At 38.2% G+C, this 17,025-nt stretch overlaps 1 protein-coding gene and 1 non-coding gene across 2 annotated transcripts in view; both read right to left on the bottom strand.

The window, feature by feature from the left end:
• The window catches only part of Chsy3 (chondroitin sulfate synthase 3), a 233,741-nt gene that overhangs the window by 203,525 nt on the left and 13,191 nt on the right, over window positions 1-17,025 (bottom strand). The window lies entirely within an intron of this gene.
• On the bottom strand, window positions 11,469-11,589 carry LOC115065555. The gene has a single exon (XR_003845329.1). It is a non-coding gene; the product is annotated as a small nucleolar RNA SNORA26 (small nucleolar RNA).

Genomic DNA, 17,025 nt, shown 5'->3' with positions numbered 1-17,025 from the left:
TAAAAAAAAAAAGTTCAAATTGTTAAATTCATTGTCACTAAAATAGTGACTTGGAGCTTTATGTTCCTCTACCTGAGCAATATTTTTTTAAGATCAAGGACAATTTTCTTTCCCTCTCTCTCTCTCTTTCCTTCCTTCCTTCCTTCCTTCCTTCCTTCCTTCCTTCCTTCCTTCCTTCCTTCCTTTTTGTGCCCTGACTCAAATCAGCAGAACTTCATGGTGGCCCTGTGTCAACTACACAGAGGGCAGGAATTCTGAGAAAGAAAGGCACGTTGTCTCATTAACATGATTATTTATTTATCCTTCCTCTCCCCTTCACAAGGCTTGAGGTGGATCCACCTTCAGAAAGTGGTACCTTGGCCAGGTCACTAAGCTACTTATCTGAATTAACACTTAAGGACACCAGTTTTTAAGTCAATCCCAGCTTTTACTCTCCCTCCTTTGAAGTGATGACTCTAAAATCATATAGCACCCATGTTCCCCATGAAAATCCAGACACAATATATCGTGAGCTTGGCGTAACTCAACAATGCAGTGTCCGACGTGCAGCTGAGAGAGAAAGGTCCACTATTGTTTCCAAAGGGTTATCTTTCTTTGTTCCGTGTCTAGAAGCCATCTAGGATGGCACTTAGACTGTGATTCTAGCCACTCCAACAACCGTTAACTCCACAGAGGCCATCCTCAGAGGCCAAAAGAAATGAGGAAGAGGCAATGGATCGGCGCCTTTGTGAGTCTATTACAGGATTATGACTAGTTTGGACTTGCAATTTTTAAAATATCTTTTCTGGTATCTCCTGGTGTTCTGTCTAGGATGGTTAGTGGTGATAAGTCTTATCTTTATTTCTCCCTCATGTCTATCCAGGCATCAGAATATACAAATGGCATCACTGGAGTTCTAATTTGCCCCACTGGAGGGCTATCCCAACTGTCATACCTAACAGCCCCATTCAGCTCTAAAAGATAAATAGATGTCTCAATCCATTGGATGACAGTTAGAATTACCTGCTCACAGGAGAATGGTGAAAAGAGGGCATGGAAGCTGGCTAGGTAGAATTAGGGAAAGGACGCCCCACCAGTGGTTCTTGGTCCTCCAGTCAGTAGTGCCAGGAAGGAACTCTGGGTTCTTATCTCCTAAATAACTATCAAAAGGTGATACAGGACGACATGACTAAAACTACTGGTGTCCTAGCAACTTAGAGGACCATCACCACATATCTATCTGAGGAAGACCTACCACTAGAAAAGAGATAGAACAGACTGAAGGGACATGGTCTAAACTATCTTTCCTACAACCCTCAAACCCTATGGGACAACTTACTGAGCATTTATCTAATTTTGGAAGATATCTACTTAATGACTTTTAAATAATATGGCAATATTTAATAATTAACCATAACAATTTCAAATACCTATCTTTATCAAACTTTTTTGTTTGGGGTTTTTTTGGTTTTTTGATTTTGTTGTTGTTGTTGTTTGTTTGTTTGTTTTTCTGTTTTGTTCAAGACAGGGTTTCTCTGTATAGCCATGGCTGTCCTGGAACTCACTTTGTAGACCAGGCTGTCCTCGAACTCAGAAATCTGCCTGCCTCTGCCTCCCAAGTCCTGGGATCAAAGGTGTGCACCACCACACCCGGCTTTTATCAAACTTTTAAATGAGAAAAAATAATTATTTTAGCCCTATATCACAGAGTTTAATAAAGTATCAAAGTTATATTTTAAACTCATAGATATGCATATGAACATAAGTATACAATTTTATGTGTGTATATTTATAAATATATATCATTAAATATACTTGTCCGACAATTATAAATTTGTATATTTGAATCTACATATGTATTATGTAAGCTTTATAATATATCTGCACACATATCTATACATTCACACAATGAAATAGTATACTAATTTTAGTAACAATGAAAAATTACATGTGGTATTTAACAAAAAGAGGAAGGCCAAATTTGTGTAATTTTCTGAAGAATTAAAAAGCATAGCTTAAGCATCTACAATATATGAATTTGTTTTAGGCATATTTTAAAGGTTATCAATAATGTTTAAAAGTCATATTATAAAAACAAATCTTGTTATCGTATCTAATGACATTATTTTTTTATCCACATCTAAACCATCATGGCAAATGCTCAATTAATGAGGACCAAAGGAAGACCCGTCACGTCCTAAATAATTTTATGATCAAAATTCAACTTCATGCTGTAGTAAACAAGAAATTCATTTTGCTATTTAAAAACTAACTAGACACACTCACATCACTGTAGATTTCCTTTCCATCCATTTTGTACACAGACAAGGTATGGAGTAGGTAATAGTAGGAGCCTGTTCTACCACACTGTCAGGAAGAAGGGCTCCAAACTGTAAAGAGGAATTTTGAAATTTTCTACTCAAGAACTCTTTCAATAACACTTTAATTTGATCCTGCATGGCCATTAATTAGAACCTAAGATCATGTATCTGGCTCACACAACTTCGACAATTCTCTAAGAAAGATAATGCACAACAGTCCCTGGTGAGTGGGGACATTTCCCACTGTACAGAACTGAAATCTCAGGGCTGAAGATGCGTTTGATCTTTATGCCTTGTTCCTTGGGCTTCAAGTTTCCATCCCATCTTGCTGCAACACTTATGAAAGGATTTCCTGCTAACTGGCTCTGTGGAGAAAAGCTATGAGCAATTTTACTTTCAGCCCGCCCATCAAGTTAAAATCTGGCAAAGGTTATTCGTGTATTAAAATCAACTTGGTCTAATTAAAACAAAGTTCACTTCCTTGCATAAATTCAAAGTAACATCTACACAAGAAGATTTTCTATATTCTAAGCTTTCATTTAGCAAAAAACCCATAGCTGTGTTTTATTTTATATCTGAAAAATTATGTACTATAATGTATTAGTATTATACTTAAAATTTTAGGATTCATTATTAGTTATTTTAGTTATTCATTATATGAGTTATAGTATAACTATAACAGTTATAATATAGCTATTAGTTAATTTGATAATTTTTGTTTAGGAAAATACAGTATTTGAACTTGATAATTCTTGAGCACACACACTGTTGAACTCCACCTGCTGTTAATTATGACATAGCTTCCTGAGATGACTGACGATCCACCTTCAGGTACTCATGGGAGGAGAATGGAAAGGGAGGAAAGCTGGAGAGTGGCAGTGGAGAGGGACAAATTCAAGATGCTCAATTGGCTTTTTAAAAAAATTAGGAAGCTATCAACCAATATCCTTTTCAAGCTCAGAAACAGGGAAAAGGGAAGAGGGGGGAGGGGAGGGGAGGGGAGGAAAGGAGGGGAGGGAAAAATCCCAAATGAAGAGATGTGTTTCTTCATGTAGGAGGTAAACAATGACTGTGTAGGCAACACTTGAAGGACAATCTGTACAAATGGGGATGGAGGGGACTCCAGAGCAAGGTAGGAAGGTTAGGGAAATGAAAGCATTACAAAACCACAGGACATCCCAATGGGAGAAGGAAGAGGCTATGGACAGAGTGTAGGGCATGGAGAAAACGTGAGCTAGAAAGCTGTAAGCCAGACACAAGTTCCTGAAGGGACTTTGTTTACTCTCTGTTCTTTTGTTTGAAGAATTCCCATCTTACATCACAGGACAATAAATGAAAAGGAGTAGTCGTGTTCACACCGATATTTATTGCTCTGGTATAGAAATCTCACCTGACAGAGCAAGACAGACCCAGCCACTTAGGCACTAGTAATAGTCACACAGGGAAGCAAAACCAAGGTTAGCTGTTTCTCTGTATTGGGGATGACCACGGAGGCCATTACTTTTAGTTTTAGCCTGACAGTGGTAACTGAAGTCTGGTGGGTGATCAGTAGCAGCAACAACACTCAACTAAATATGAGCTGCAACCTAATCCTGGACACTGTCCTGGCAACTGGAACTCAACCTTGCCCTTGGACCATAAAAGTATCCATGGGCTGTTCATGCTCCTTGGATGAATCTGACTCTGTGCAAGTCACCCAGAAGTGGTCCTTTGGCTTTCAAACAACAATTAAAGCTTACATGCTATGCAAACTACAAAGCTACTGTGGCCTACAGTACAGAGAACAAAAAGGCCAAGTAAGGCAAGTAAGTTATCTGTGACAGAATCAAAACTAGAGGGACAACTAGCTTTAAAATCTCCTTTAGAGCTCACATCCATGATTTGCATTTGGTCTTTCCCCACCCTCTAATATTTACATTTTCTTGTTCTCCTTTCACAGTACACCTTATCGATGTGTTCATTTGTTTACATATATAGTTATAGTAGCTAGATTCTGCATATGAGCGATAAATTACAAGGTTTTTTTTTCTTCCTGAGATTCTATGACATCACATAATATGTTAGACTCTAAGTCCATGCATTTTTCTACAGGGAGAACTCCATGTCCACCATAGAGATATCTGTGCTTTCATGTTTATTGTTGCTCTATTCACTGTAGCAAACACTTGAAACCAACTTAGTTGTCAATCAACAGATGGATGGGTAATGATTTTCTTCTTAAACTTGGGGATTTTGTTATTGTTGCTTTTTTGTTTTGTTTTGTGTTTCTGCCAAAATTTCTCTTTGGCATCAACATATAGGGTGTTTACCCAATCCAGTTCCTAGATGTATTTGATCAGAAACTCCTCTGCAGCCATTTGGTCTTTCAAAATCATTGGGCAGGACACTTTCCTTACTGCCTTTGCAGAGGAATACTGTCTAAATAAAGATCAGGAAGCTAGGACCTACCATAGTCAGCACCTGGCCTGCAGCAGCTTCAGCCTGGTGTAGGAGCCTTAGACATGAAAAAATGATGACACCTGTAGATGTTGTTGCATGAAATTAAGGAAAGCTCAGGAGGTCCCAAGCCCTGACAAAGAACTACAGGTAAGGAAGAAATGCTGAGAGAGACAGAAAAAGTCATTCCCAGAAAAGAGCGCACTAACTGGTTATCCAATACCAAATGGTCAGTTCCGAAAACATATGCATACAAAAAAAGCAAGGCACAGATGGCACAGGTTGTATTTATGTATTTAGAAATACACAAACACACACACCAACAACAATCCAGGAAAAAAAACCACAAATGTGAAAACAAGCAAAGTGGTTTTAGTAAAAGGAAGGGTTTGGAGGAAGAAAGGGACAAAGCAAATGATATATTCTCCAAAAAAACTTTTAAAAATATATATATTTTTTAAAAGGCATGCGATCCACTCCGAACGTGGTAGAGGCTAAGTAAATCAGTAGAATATGTCCACTTAAGTCCTAAGTGAGAAATGCTAGGTTTTCAGTTTTTCATGTTTCCTTACGTTTTTACAGTCAGTTCCATTTGGGAATAATTTCTTGCAGGCAGCTATGTGTTATTTTTGTTGTGGCTGAATGAACTCTGAAAATGCAAACTCTGTCAAATGAATATTGTGGCTCAATGATCCATTGCCAAGAACCGACCTTTCAATTGCACGAAGCAGCATTCACAAGACAGACGCCTGTCCTTTAACTTCGGACAAGAAAACATTCTGAGGTATGGTTGGTCATAGGATGAATCCAACTTAAAGGAAGCGCGTGATAAATATACAGCCAACCAAAGCTTAGCAACAACAGTTCTATTATTTCATACTTCATATATGGCTTTCTGTAAGAACTAGAATTATATAATTTCATGCTGAGAGTTTAAACAGTAAGGGGACTTCTTAAAGTACTTGTGGTCCACAGGCCTACAATCTCAGAGGCCAGGGTTCTAAGATCCTGAGTTGAGGCCAAGCCAAGCTGGATATTGAGATCTAGGCAAATCTGGACTACACAGAGAGATCTTGTCTACAATATAAACAAGTTGGGTAAGGCGTGCAAGCAAATAAAATAGGTCAGGGGTCAAAGAGAAGGCTTAGTGAGTAAAAGCGCTTCTAATACAAACTTGACAAGCTGGGTTTGATCTCTAGCACTCACAGGAAGAGATAACCAATTTTATGGTTTTTGTTCTCTGCCCCCCCCACACACACACACATGAGTGCCACAGCAAGAATGCATGTGAACACACATACACACTCACAGGACACACATACAGGAGAACAAATATATTAAATGTCAGAAAGTTTGCATCACAAATGCTAATTTCAATCAGTGAATTAAATGGTCTCATAACAATGCAAAACTTGAACCACCCTGAAGAAACCTGGCCAACAGAATCATGTTTCTCTTTACGAAAGATTCAAGTCTTCATATACAAATTCGATGGCTCTTTTTTTGTTTCTTTGTTTGTTGTTTCTTTTCCTTTTGTAGCTTTCGGTATGATTCATTTAATGTTAGGGAAGGGCTAACTTGAAACTGAGTATTCTTAAGATATCTCAGTTCAGTTATCAGCTCTATCCAAGACCAGGACTGGTCCTTTTAGACAGCCCTTCTCACAGAAACCTGTATGCTGCTGACAAAAACTTCCTACCCATCTTCTGCAACCTGGAATGACTCCTTCAGAACGTTCCCTAAATACTGCTTCAGTTAGTTCCCTGAAATGCTATTATACTCTGAGCGCTCACTGCTGCACAGAGTCCCACACGGTCTCCAACATCTCAGCACTCTTCACATCACAAATAAGAACGCTTAACATCATCCATGTTTAAGTCACAAATAACAAGAGTTAGGCCTGGTGCTACATGCTTGTAATCTCAGCACTCAGAAGGCAGAGGCAGGAGGTTCACCACAAGTTCCAGGCCAGTCAAGGCACACAGGGAGGTCCTGCCTTTGAAAAATAAATAAGTAAGTAAAATAAAAATGAAAAATAAATAAAGGGAAAGGCAAGGTCCTGCCTTTCATGTCCTGGGCGTAATGAGACGCTACGCTGGACAGAGATATATTGTACTATACACTCACCCTTTACACTTAGCTACAGGTAAGGATAGCTCTCACCCTTATTAAAGAAATTTCTCTATAGAGGCAATAGAGATCATTTCAGAGATCTATAACTGGTCAAACTGAAGAGAACAACTTACTGTGGTGTGTATAACCCCAATTGATATGGGGGGTCTCTGCAAACACGAGTCATCAGTGTCATCCAAGGGAGGCAAGAAAAAAATTCATTTCAACGTGACTCAGAAGGCAGTGTTGGTTCAAACTTTGAGAGTTGGATGCCAAATAGTTGATTTAGGTAAATATATCCACAATACACCCTGGGGGGAAAAGGTTTCTGGGTAATAATTAACTCAAGTCCATTTGCGCAACAACACTTAAGAAGACATGGTCACACTGAAACTCTTATAAAGTACCAGTGACACCTTCTGTTAAGATAGGTTCTGTAGATTACTAAGGAAGCAGGCTCAAGGTAGGCAATGCTTACGGTAAGGGTCTCTAGAGAATAGTGCTATAGGCTGACTGAGATAAACAGCCTTAAGATAAGGATCAGAGAGAGCTGATCTGATGTGGCCTGGCCATTTAGATAGTACAGAGGCCACCAGGCTATTAATCATCTATGCTCCCAACCTTCTAGGCAGAAAGTAGTTTAACAGGAAAAAATCTCTCCCTTTGAGGAGCGAACCCTGCGTGTTGAACATTCCTGGTTTCCCTGGTGCTTATCTGTGAGCACAAGTACCCATGTGCCTCCCACAAACTGATACATCGACAATGCAGCCACTATACTTAAGGCTCAAAAGAAGGAGTGGTAAAGGTTCCAAGAACCAGAGAACCAGTATGCTTGAGGCTTTGAGATATGATAGGGAAGCTGCACCTTAAAATCCTAACAATATGGCTACCTGAACAGGATATGCATAATGACAAAGCCAGGTGCAAACATGGATGAGGATAATTTCACAAGACCCACCCCTAGGTAAAGAACTATAAACAATTAACGGCTTGTGAGAGAAGGTGCATAATTTTTCTCTAAGATGGGTCACTTGATATATTATCCAATCCCAAACCATAAATACATGTACATATAAATAATACTAAATAACATCAGTAGTAAATGCATTACTTGTATACTTAAGAATATTTATGTAACAATAATAAAGGGGAGGTCACAAATTTGAGAGGGGGAATATGAGAGATGTCAGAGTGAGGGAGGCAAGGGGGGAAATAATAGAAATACAGCATGAGATATCCTAAAGATAAAAAGAAAGTAAATAAAGTGAAAAAGAAATAAAAAGAAAAAGAAAGGAGTTACAAGGCTGAGGATATAGCTCTGCTTATAAAGTGTTCACATGTAAGCATGATGATATTTATTTAATTCCAAGCACTCGGGTTTTTTTGTTTTTGTTTTTTTTTAACAAATAAAGTAAGTAAATCTAGTGTGATCTCAATGCTGGGGAGGCAGAGACAGACAGACCCCAGCTAGACAGACAGACCCCAGCTGACTGGCAGTTAAGGGAAATGGGTGTGAGCTCCATGCATGGTGAAAGATCCTATCTCAAAACTATAATAGAGGGTGACTGAAAAAGATGCCCATCATCGATCGGTCTTTGCCCTCAATGCACATACACACGCACACAAATACACGTGCACCTGTATATACACATTGGAAACTTGCAGAGAGCTGATGAAGACCCACTGCCCCCAGCAGTGGACAGGAACACTCATCCTCACTCTGTGTCCTTACTCTGGGGCAGTCATCTCTGCTGTAGACTTCCACTGCTTTCTCTCACCCGCTCATATCTCTGTGATCACCACATCATTCACTCTGTACTCATAGAACCTTGACTGTCCCCTGTAGCTGTTGAGATCTGTTCCTAACCCGATCTGATCGAGACCCCAGTCTCTTGAATTGGGGCATGACTCCACATGAGATCATATCATGAGTAGTAGGGAGGTTATGAATAATTTGTCAACTCTAAAATGTTTCTGAGCCTGCAATAGTCATATTTATTTAAAAAGATGAAACATACAGAACCTGTGGTGTTTCTGGCAGTGCAGGGAAGGAATTCACTTCAGCCTTGATGCTAAACATACAACATTTGCACTGCACTGGTGATCATGTGGGACCAAGCCTGACACACCTTAGCTCAGAAACTATTATAAGATGCATTGTGATGCTTTTAATAAATCTTGTATAACTCAAACAGCTTATGAGAACAAAGGCTTTTAATATTTTCCTACTATCATTCTTCCAAATGTAACTGCCAAGCATCTTTGGATGGTACCGTGTAAGAATGTTTGATTTTGAAAATTGCCATTTGAGTTGGTGACTTAAGTGTCATAAGAAATCATTAAATGCATTTGGCTTGAGATTAAGAAAGATTGAGGATCAATTTCTGAAATGGCCCTTATACATAAAACAGTATTGATGACTAAACAATCAAACCGTTGATCAACTCCAAAAATATCGAATATATTCTGCATTCTGTATTATCAAATATTCAGCCAATATCTTACTTTCTTTGAAAAATCAGCAAGCACACTTGTGCTAGTATACAAAATTCCTTCTGTCTTTAAAAAAAGCTGAAAAACAATGCAAATACAAATTAGTTGATTTAAAATAAATTTGTGATTTACTATCATGATATGCTGAATTGATACTACTGTATAATTCAAATACACATAAGAAGTTACAAGTTAGAAGTGGCTATGAGTAGAAGTTTCAGTCTAGGTGACCTTGCCTGGCTGTCTGGGACTTCATAGTCAATCCATCCTGTCACATAGTAGGTTTCCCTATTATGTTTTCCAAGTTATGATCAACTTACCCATGAAACTCTTAGCAAACCTCATGATCCCAAGCAATGAGTCACATAAACATCCCCATCCCTGCTCTGCGTGTGCCTCTGTTGTTCATATACTTATTCTTCTGTACTGGTTCTAAACCCTAAGGAGGTTCTGTGCCTTGAGCAAAGCATAGTATCTTACGCTTAGTTATTACACTGCTCATTCAGATATGTCCTAATGCTCTGATAGCCTTTCTGTGTGCCTTCACATTTCCATTAAGCTTCAAAAGTGGGAGTATGTTTTTAGAGGGCTTGAATTCCAATCGTTTTGCATTATATCAGAAGCTAAGCATGTGTCTAGAACTCATCACAGCCGACTTGCATTGATGATTAGAATTGAGGTCATAATAACACTACTTATCTTTAGGAAGTTTCACAAGGATTTATTAGTATCTTAGCTTAAGTAGAAGACACTCATTCTTGAAAACTAATTAATATGAAAGATTCATTTTAAATGCCTGAAACAATAGTTTTATAACATTATAGATATTAGATATTTTGTTTTGTTTTGTGCCATTTAACTAGTCATAACTTTCATATATACACATATATACATACATATGTGCATATATATGTATATATATATGAAAGTTATATATGTATGTATGTATGTATGAATGTATGGTAATATACACCCAGGAGAAGAACAAGAGCTACTTTACCTGTAAAATGCTGAATTTTCAGAACATATTGCGTTAAGCAAGATTTCCCTGTGATATGCATGCCCACATGTACTCTGCTTGCAAAAATACAGATGGAAATAAAGGTCATTTAGATAAAGCTGACAGCCCACAGTCTTATCTTTGCACTGACACCCAGTAAAAGACAATTTTTTGTTTCTACTAAAAAATTACTCTTCTATTAATTTCCTGGAAACATACTAACAGACAGACAGCAACAGCAAATTTGATCTCATGCATTCACACCTCATAGATCTATCTCGGAAAGACAGTATTCCTTTCTCTTCAACAGGTAAGCAAGTCTAGAAGAGAAGGCAGTGCAATCATTGGATACTGCTCTCCATTCTATCTTTGTGGGCTAACCTTGCTCACTTGTATGTTATTTTCCTAACTTTGTCCATTGGTGTGTACACATACAGCCAGCCTGGTGTGTCTACTATGACAGCAGTTTCAAACTAAAAGTCCAAGGTTGTCCCTTAAATTTATAGACATGATGTCAGTGTAACAATTTGATAAGGGTATGGCCATTGGAATCACATAAATCAGAGCTCAACACAAGACTGTCAATTCTTTGGCTGTGTGATATCTGCTAGTTGTGAAACTTCTAGTTTGTACAAGTACTTGTAGCATAAGATGCAAGAAACATCTCCTTAAAGCTCTGCACAGCTCAGAAATCCTCAGAGTGCAGAGTACCCACTCTAGAAACAAGTACATAGCTAATGCTGAACAGTTACAGTAATTATCATGTTCTCTACTAAAAATGTTCAAATGTAGGTTACTGCTCATCATAAACATAATAAGATTTTAGACTTATCAATTAATTAATAGCTTTGTTTTATTCTACAATGGACAGTAGACCTTCATATGACCACAACAAGCTAGAGATTGGTTTCTGAAATATTTATTGTAATATTTTTATGCTATAATAAGTTACTACTCAAACTTCTAACATCTCAAAAAGCGTCAAATTATGAAATATTCTCATCTAAATTTACCTTAATAGTAACCCTGACGTACAGATTTAATATAGTTTATCAAAATTGTTTGAGAATGCCACTGGAATTACCTTTTTCTTTTTCTTTTTTCTTTTTTCTTTTTATTTTCTTTTTATTTGTGACTCCAGACAGGATCCAGAAAGGAGGTGTAGTTTTCCTCTCTGGGTTTTAATGGAGAGTTCCTTTATCCTCTGCGTTAGCCTCTACCTTCTAATTTTTAAATAACAGAGAATGTATTGGATCCCATTCTAGAATCAGAGCTGGAAAATTCAGCCACAATAATTACATTTCATAGAAAAAATGATGATACATCTGAGCTAAGAAAAATGTAGTGTTCATAGTTTTCTAATATTCTAAAATCTGCAACTACTAACTGCATAAATTATCCTGTAGGCATTATCTGCCATCAACACCACAAGGAATTCATTTTGCACATGCTTCGTGGGAGTTTGTGACACACTGGGTAACTATCCTAAATGTATGATGCATGTAACACACACACTAGAATTTTATGTAAACATGGAGAAGGGGAAACAAACAAGCATTAATCCTTCCAATTCTTTAAAAAATTAAACGGACTATGTGTCATCACAAAACTTGGTAGCAAACAATGAGATGAAACCAGGTGCTCTTTGAAAAATTCAAACATGTTCCCTCAGCTAGGGATTGTCACTGTCCTCATGACTTACAGTCTTACACAAAACTCCCTTAAAGTTGCCCATATACAATAAAATTCAGAAAACTGAAATGTTGGTGCCCCTTACTAGCCCTCAGGCACACACAGCGACTGTCTGCTTAATGGGAAAAACCATTTACACTATCAGATGTTTCCACTGGTACATTGGAGTGACTCGACACTAGTGCCATTTAAATCAGGTCAGGTGTTAAAGCTTTGGTGTAGTCCCATACGCTGTGCTGAACCTATAAGCACAGCATCCTGGATGCAGTGCGCCTAGGCTGTGTACCCATCTGCCAGAAGTTTCACAGGAGCACAAAAGTAAAAGTTAGAACATGCTTTGTGAAAAGTACATCAACACAGCTGTACTTCACCAAAGAAATCAGTCTAAGACACACCGTGACAAAATTGAATATGATAATGGGAGCACTAAAACCAGAGAGCTGATAAAGGAGAAATATTTCAAAACGAGAATTAGAGATAAAAAGCATCGAGCCCAGTTAAAATTAAAATACACATAATTTAAAATTTATTCAAACCAGAGCCTTAAAAACCTCTATAAATACTTAAATTTATAGTCGCTGTCAATTAATATAGCTTTTATTGAGGCATCATAATTATATTATCCTATAGTTATGGGTATATAGTTTTATTATTATACTGGTAATCCTGAGACTTCCAGGTCCCCCAGAAAACTAATTTATGTTATTGAATAATCTTCAAAAGAAACAAACCTGTTGTTGGATTTGAAAGTATTTTTTTATAACTGACACTTCATTAAATATTCCATGGGAAAGACAGCATGTACAGTTGGATGTACATCTAAACCATACAGCAACACAATAACAACAATAATCCCTGAGAGGAGGCTAAAAACCAAAGCGAACAAAACCCTTACCAATGCTACTACTGCAAAATGGTGTCAAGAGGAAGGGCTGATCAACTAAGGCTCTTTTTATTGGTTATTTTATTTATTTACATTTCAAATATTGTCCCCCTTCCCAGTCTCCTCTCCACAAACCCCCCACCCCATCCCTCCTCCCCTTTGCCTCTACGAGGGTGCTCCTCCACCCACCCACCCACTCCTGCCTCATCCCTCTAGCATCTCCCTAGGCTGGGGCATCAAGCCTTCACAGGACCTAGGGCTTCCCCTCCTATTGATGCCAGATATGGCATCCTACTCTTTGGTTGGTGGATTAACATCCCTGGGCGCTCCAGGAGGGGCAGGGGGTCTAGTTAGTCGATATTGTTGTTCTTCCTATGGGGTTGGGATTACAAGACTTCACACAGTATGTCTTTCTGTTAACCTACAAGTCAGACAGCATTGTCTCTGAAATCAGATTTGTCACAACTCCATGAAGTGTTAAGGTTATTTTTTAATGGAAAGGGAAATCAAGGAAGATGATGGTCAGTTATGAGAAATACAGAATGTGAAACAGCCACACATGAATCGCATGAGCACTAAACTATTCTAAGCAACTGTGTGGGTAGAAAATCAAGGAGAACAAACTAATTAGCAGTAGACTGAGTCATTAATCTGAGGTTATTAGTTCAAATTCACTTTAGTCAAAGAACCCAAACTTAGTTACATCAAACATTACTATATGTTCATAAATCAAGATATCAGTTCCATATAGGAAGGCATGTATTTTTTCCTTTGTTTATTTGTTCTTGAACTCCCTCCCTGAAATCATATAGTCCACAAACAGAAGAGGTTTACCTCTAACACCACACAGCATATATCTTCCCAGGAGGTACTTGGGAAATACTTACAAAATTAATGACTAAATAATAAATTATTTATTAATAATAATAATAAAATTAATGTTGAAAAGGCTAATCATTGGGAGAGACAACACTACTTCCTGGGAATCAAAAAAAAAAAAAACCATAAAAAAATGGGGATTTGAGAGTACTGCAGACTTCATTTTCCTTTTTATTCTCCAAAAAATGATAATTCAATCATTTTGAAGTGCTAAGCAGCCATTAAAATAAGGCGTAAGGGTATTTGATACTGATATAAGAGTAATTCTCTGCTGACACTTTTATTGTCACCGTAACAAGTGCATGAGAGAAACAGTTTTAAAGGAAGATTAATTTGGCTCCCTGGGTTTCTGAGGGGTTTAGTCCATTATTCAGTATCATCCTGGTATGAACATGTAGCCAAGGAAGCTGCGCACATGGTGGCAGCCCGGAAAAAGAGGAGACTGGACCAGGCACAAGGAATGCACTCCTCCAAAGGTAGGCTTCTGTGGCCTGCTTTTCCTCCCTGTGACTCCCCATCCTCCAGGCAGCAAGGCTACAAACCCATCCTTAGATAACCCCCTAAGGAAGCGAGTGCCCTCCCAACCCAATCACCTCTCATTAGCGCCACCAGCTGGGCACAGGGTGCATGAGCATCTTGAAGGGGGTGCTTGCTCATCAAAGTACAGTTCCCAGCAAAGATCATCACTGGAAAAAGTTCATGTTCAGAACAATGCATACATTACTTCTTCTATTTTCCCATTAAAAACCTAAATAACCAGGCAAAGGAACTAAATCAAAGTTTTCTGACATTCAAGAGAAACTGGACAGAGAGGAAAGAGTCTTAGGTTTTAAAAAAGAAAAAATGCTGGGAGGAAAATTCTAAAGTCAGATAGATCACAGAAATAGGAATATTTTTCACTATATATATTTGTATGCTCTGACCACCTTTTTTATTATTTTCACCCTACAATATTCAGTATTTACATTTTATTTAAATAAGTTTAAAGCAAATGACTTTAAGACAAAATTTTAATCCAAAAACAGTATTGTCACACTATGAACACAATGTCTCAGACATCCAGTCTCAAGTGCTCCTCCCACTTCGGGACCTTGAACTGACTGAAGGAGCCTGAGGAGCTTGGTCACCATGGTCAACGGCAAGATGAGTATTTACACAATACTTGCCTTACCTAGAAGTGAAGTTTGATTAAAATGAACGCAGATAGGCAATGCAAGGTAATGTTCATTGTGGGTTGGAACCCATGCCTTACTAGCTAGAAAACTTGTTCAAGGTACATGGACGTCAATTTTCTTTGAAAAAGTCCTCCCAAAGACCATCAAAGCCATACATGATGTCTGCCCTCCCTCCTTTCTCCATTCTCATCTTGCATTTTCAACACTCCAGTCTGTCTCCACCTGAGTTTCCCTTGACCTCTAGCTGGTTCTTGGCTTACTTGTGCATACTCCTTTGATAAGTTTTCCCTTGTTCCCTTTGCCACTCACACTTGGTCTTCTCAGTAAAGCCCACCTTGGCTCCCTATAAAGAGCTGTGTACCACCACCCCATCTGTCTGTCTTTCTGTCTCTGTCTCTGCTCTCTGTCTGTCCTTCTCAGTCTCTGTGTATGTTTCTGTTCTTTCTCTCTCTCTCTCTCTCTCTCTCTCTCTCTCTCTCTCTCTCTCTCTCTCTCCCCCTTCCTGAGTCTTTTCAAGCATTTTTACCTTGTTTGTAATCTAGAAAATAAAGTCAAGATTTGGTTCTAATGTTTGCTGAAACAGCAACCACTGGAAGAATGCCTGGGCATTAGACAGTCGTGACTGTTTACTGAATACATGAATAATGAATAGAACTTGGTGTGCCCTAAGAAGACATCCTCCTGTGTTCTTCCAATTCTGGAAACATATTAGTCACTCAGACTTGCTCATCTCATATACCTTACCTCTGGGAATACTATCATCTTCAAGCTAAATCCCAGGTGACATGTTAACCATCCCCAGTCTACTACTGCACACCTAGATAGTCATGACTGCAGCCAATTCTCTGTCTCTGTTTCCTCTATCTTAAGTTCATCATGTTCATTTCCTCTTTGGCCTTTTCATTAAGATCCATCTCACATGATCAGCAGCTACAATGAAATCCCATAAGACCCTGTCCTTAAGCGCAGGGCTGTTAAGGCATCCTCTTGCACTAGAGACATTCGGAGAAAAGTCTGTGTGATACTCTCCACTCAGAACTCATCCAAGCTTTCTATGACCCAGTGGGTTGATTTTCTATACCAGCTGCTCATTAACATCAGCCAGAATGATTTTTCACAATCTTATGCTTTCTTCTAGTTCACACTTATCCATGAGATTCTAAGACTTACTCACACATTTACAGACCCATCTGAACTTCAGAGGATGATGTGTAAGTGCTTTACAACTAGATTCTGCTACAGTTTTTAATTCTCACTTTTTGTACCTTTGATAAGCTTAACCCAAACACACTATTTGATATTGTGCAGCCTTACATCCTCTCCCCATCTGCCAACTGTCCCGTACAGTACTAAAGGTTTGAAGCGTATGTTGCATTTTCCACCTCTAAGGAGCCTTTCTTTCCTTTATTTAAAATCGAGTATCATATACTTTCAACCTCCAGAGAAGTCAGTACAGTGATGAGCAAAGGAATGTTTACTGGTGAATAGCAAATGACATCACATTTACGTTTAAAGATTTTTATAATCTATAAAGTTACCATTTCTAGCATTTATCATATAAGTCACTCTAATGCCTTTTGTCTTTAAAGCACCAAAGTCCAATGCAATAAGTCAATGTCACAACAGCAAAATAATGGGAATCAACATTCAAGTATTTTAGAACTCTGTTATTCTACATCACTCAGATATAGTCATTAGGAAGTACTATAATTCCCCAAGCCTTGAATGTGTGAAAATAGTTTTAAGAATGTCTAAAAATCCACTCTGATGTTCTTTTTAAAGTAATATTTGAGCACAGTCATTAGAAGAGAAACCATGTGACTATAAGTGATAGTTTTATATCATTGTCTTAAAATCTGAGGACTTTGCTACTTTAAACAAATGGATGACAGTTATATAGCAGTTTTGGTTAGTCTCAATGACTAAAAGAAAATAACGCAATATTGGCTGGATATTTAAACAAGAGAGTTAACATAAAATCAATACACTTGAGAACTGGAGAGATACCTCAGTTGGTAAAGTACATTTGTGCAAGCCTGAAGGCATAGGCTCCAC

This window comes from Mus pahari, chromosome 15, assembly GCF_900095145.1.
Source record: "Mus pahari chromosome 15, PAHARI_EIJ_v1.1, whole genome shotgun sequence".
NCBI lineage: Eukaryota > Metazoa > Chordata > Mammalia > Rodentia > Muridae > Mus > Mus pahari.
Note: the sequence above shows the minus strand (reverse complement) of the source record. Positions and strands in the feature narration are given on the sequence as shown.